This window comes from Carlito syrichta, unplaced genomic scaffold (assembly GCF_000164805.1).
Source record: "Carlito syrichta isolate Samal-C Ts95f unplaced genomic scaffold, Tarsius_syrichta-2.0.1 Scaffold89682, whole genome shotgun sequence".
NCBI classification, from domain to species: domain Eukaryota; kingdom Metazoa; phylum Chordata; class Mammalia; order Primates; family Tarsiidae; genus Carlito; species Carlito syrichta.
This window is the reverse complement of record NW_007033778.1, coordinates 9053-13578: the sequence shown is the minus strand read 5'-3', so window position 1 is coordinate 13578 and position 4526 is coordinate 9053.

Genomic DNA, 4526 nt, shown 5'->3' with positions numbered 1-4526 from the left:
AAACATAGGATCCCACTGACACTATGAAATAGGTTCAAAGGTCACTCTAGTGGGGAGAGAACATAGATGCTACTAAACATCCTTTAGGGCTCAGGTCAGGCTTCTGTAACAAATAATTACCCAGACCAACATGTCAGTAGCACCAATGATGAAAAAACTTTCACTAGAATAGTATCATGTATGACCAGGTATTTCCTGTAGCAGCATCTTCTTTGGTTATGTAAGCCAATTTACTGGGCCTCTTTTGGCAATTCTCCTGGTTACCTGTGCTCTTTAATAAATCCTTTCCTTTGTAAGCTAGTTGAAGGAGATTTTGTGGACTACTACCAAGAATCCTGAGTAAGAGAGGTGGCCATGAGGGAGACCAGACTAGAGGGCAAAGACTTCTGAAGCTTGTCCCTACAACTGGGAGTGGGGATGCATACCAAGTACAGATCTTATCAAGATTAGTACAGTCCCATCAAGGTAATGTGTGCTTCATCTTAGTATAACATGGATGTTATTATGAACAGATTAATCAGCTAAATAACTGTCTAATCTGGGTAAATCAACATCTCCCAACTGTTTTCTCATCACTAACATTATGATATACCTATTTTCACATGACAGCAGCATTTTTCATTTTAATGTATTTAATGTATTTTCTATCAAATTGTCTTAAGTTGGAATTGGGGCAGAGCCACAATAGTAAAAAAAAAAATGAAAACAAAATATAGGACCAAGGATATCCCTGACTGCTGGTTGTATTCCAATTTTATGGCAACCCTCTTAATCACAATGTCAAAACTTGACCAAGAACTTGATTGAAAGGAGAACAAATTATACAGTAGAAAATGTTAGACCGTCCTGGTGGCTCATGCCTGTAATCCCAGCACTTTGGGAGGCAGAGGCAAGAGGATTGCCTAAGCCCAGGGGTTCAAGACCAGCCTGGGCAATTTGGCAAGACCTTGTCTCTACAATAAATCAAAAAATTAGCCTGGCGTGGTGGCATGTGCCCGTGGTTCTATCTGCTTGGAAGGCTGAGGCGGAAGGATCGCCCGATCCCAGCAGGTTGAGGCTGCGGTGGCCGTGATCGTGCCACTGCACTCCAGCCTGGACAACAGAGTGAAACTCAGACTCAAAAAAAAAAAAAAGTAAAGAAAATGTGAGCAAATATTCAAAGGAAACAGGAGACAGTGAAGTGATCTGAGGCCAGAACACAAGTGTTTCCAGTTGCCTGTTCTAGAAATGAGCATGATAACATGCTCATCCTTTTGAAGAGTAAATAAGATCAGCAGTTAAGTATTTAGCACAGGGCCTTGGCACACTGTAACACTGACCCCAACCTAATAATAATAACAATATATCTTGGGAATCTATTTAACTCTTGGCAAATTCATCAATGAAGACAGATAAAAACTATTTTCATGGGTTTATGCATGTCAAGGACCTGGGGAGTTCCCAGGCACTTAATAGATGCTCAGAGCATGTTAGTTCTTGTTCTCCTTCCATGTGCTCCTCTCTATTCCCACCCTGCTCTGACACCCCCAGTTGTCTGTGCATTTCCCACTGGATAGCAGATCAGAGTGAAGATCTCCCTCTGGGGACACCTTCCCTCCACCAGGGTCCTGCTTCCTGTTTTGCCTCACACCTCCTGAAGAGCCCAGCCCCACCCCTCCTGCTGCCCCCTCCCCAGCTGCCTAGCAGACGCTGTCTCCCACTCCACTCCCATCATCCCATATTGACAAATTTGCAGTCGGCAGATCATATTCGCAGTGTGAGGGAATCATTACCACCTGCTAATATTTTTATAGAATTTCATAAACTTGGTCATTCATGAATCATTTACAGTACTTTATTCCAATGAAGAGTTCACAAATCATTCAAATGCTGGCAAAATGCATAATAATGAGTAATATTTCAGGAGGCTTTGCATTAATATGTCAGCTTCCAATACTGCAAGAGATAAATTATTTTGCCAGGTACCACTTTGGGTCAGAAGCATAGGAAGCCCTTTTGGGGGCTGGGGCAGGGAGGAAGGCTAAGATGGTAGCAGGTCATGGGAAGGGATGCTGCTTTAGGAGTAATAGATCATCCAGCCAGTCAAGCCCATTGCAGCCTCAATAAACAGAGTTTCTAGGAAGGGGGCTAAGGAAATTGCAGATTAGATAGAAAAATCTAGTCGGAGGTAAAATAGGAAGAAGTGTTTGAAAATACAGAGCTTCCGAGCTGGAGAGAAATGGTTATGGACCCAAAATCCAATCCAAGCCAGCTGTGAGACCTTGAAAAAGTTGTTTAACAGTTATTTGCTTATTTGTAAAATGGTGTTAACACCTACTTCTTAAGTCTCTTGTGTGAAACGGATAAAATAAGAGAATGTATAAGAAGTGTTTAGCACAATATCTGCCATGTAGGGTTCAATAAACAGTGGCTTCAATGGTGATACACATTCAGGGGCCCAAGGACAAATGTATTCCAGATTATTTCTTTCTTTTATTTTTATTTTTGGAGTTGGAGTCTCACTATGTCGCCCAGACTGGAGTGCAGTGGCCACTCCCGGCCACCACAGCCTCGACCCGCTGCTCTCCGGAGATCCTTCCGCCCCAGCCTTCCAAGTAGCTGGAATTACAGGCACACGCCACCACACCCAGATAATTTTTTTTTTTTGATTTATTGTAGAGATGAGGTCTCGCCAAGTTGCCCAGGCGGGTCTCGAACCTGCGGGCTCAGGCAATCCACTCACTTCAGCCTCCCAAAGGGCGGGATTACAGACTGAGTCACCGAGTCCGGCCCCAGATTATTTCTTATCCCTGCAGTTTAGATCAAAATGCTTTCTCATTGGATGTGGGAAACGTTAACACATCAACATGTACTTGCATGCGAGTAGCATTCAACTTTAAACAACAACAACATTGGAGCAATTACAACTGCAGTACGTTCACCCACGCACAGTCTGCTGGCTAAACGTGCAAGAGCAGAAACTGAAATATGGGGATTCAGAGACCTAGGATTCTGCTCTTTGAAGGGCACGTTTGCTACCGGCCACATTGACTACCATGAACATAAGGGAGCTAACTGTGCTACAAAAACAGCAAATTGTTTCTAAATAGATGCTTGAAATGGACAGGAATTGCAACATTCCTGTACCCCAAGGATTCCCACAAGAGAGTAACTCAGTTCTCATCAAGTTGAAACATGGAAGCACCAAGACTGGTCAGGGAAGTTCCTTAGCAAAGGTAGAAAGCAAACAGGCCAATGACTGGACTGAGAGAAGAAAACAGCATTAGGAAATTGGCCCTCAAGAGGCCCGTGAAGAGTGCTGCCGGGCTGGGCCCCTGTGTGCAGGTCGCAGTCGTGGCGCTTGTCCCACAAAGTACCAGCAGCCTTTCCGATGGGAGGGTATGTGGCCCAGTGCTAGGGTTAAATAGAGCCATGTGATCAACAAAGCACAACTTCCTGGCATGTCACTTACACACAACAGTGAAGAATTCAAATCACTTTATTTTGAAACAAAACACTAGAAGGAAAGACACATGAAAGTTGGAAACCCAAGTGTCTTGTTTCTACTGTATTTCCTTATCACCTTGGACAGCGCCCCTCACCTTGTAGGTAATCAAAGATAGGAGAATGAATTGATCAATCAATCAATAGACTATGAAGTCGATTATGAAACTATAACAGAAACTCAAGATTATTCAAGGAAAGTTCATGCTGGAGGTGGCCAAGCTGGGGTATAACTCAGAGTCCTTCGAGTTTTCACACACGTTCCTTTGATTTTAACAAAGTTAATCACTCTTAGATAGTGAGATTATATAGTGCTTACTATGTTTCTAGCATGTTCTAAATGCTTGACATGTATTAACTCATTGAATCTTCATGAAGTTCTATGAGAAGGTTATTTATTATTATTATTATTTCCATGTTGCAGGTTAGAAAGTCAAGGCAGACACCCTGTCAAGTTTCTACTCCTATACATGACAGCCATGATTTGACTATAGCCAATCTGACCACATGCAGAATCCACAATGTTAACTACTATATTATGCTATGGCCTTACTTTAAGAAAAAGTATTAAAAGCTCCAAGCTACAGGCCAAGCTCTATTTTGCTAGCTGATTAGCAGCTAGTTAGCAATACTAACTGGGGAAAAACTAGGAATTTCATCTTTCACCATGCCTAGAGGTGTTAGTACTATCCATACTTTATGGACAAGAATCACAAAATCAGGGAGGGTAAGAGGGCTGCCCAGGGTTCCACTGTTTGGTAAGTAGTAGTGCTGAGGCCTGAATGGCAGTATTCTGACCCCAAAGCTCTTGATCTCTCTGCTATGAAATTAGAAAATGTATCGTATCTTTCCTTAGTTCCTTGTGTCTGGACCTTAATGAATATTCCCATGATAGGCATGGAAAGAGAATGCAGCATCTACCTGTGGTTTGCTACTGTGTTTTTCTACAGCAGCTGGACAGGAGTAGCTGCCAGGTCCCCTTCAGTTGCTGTCAAGTCTGGCTGGGACTGCACATCTTTGAAGGTGCCAACTTTCAATTTCCA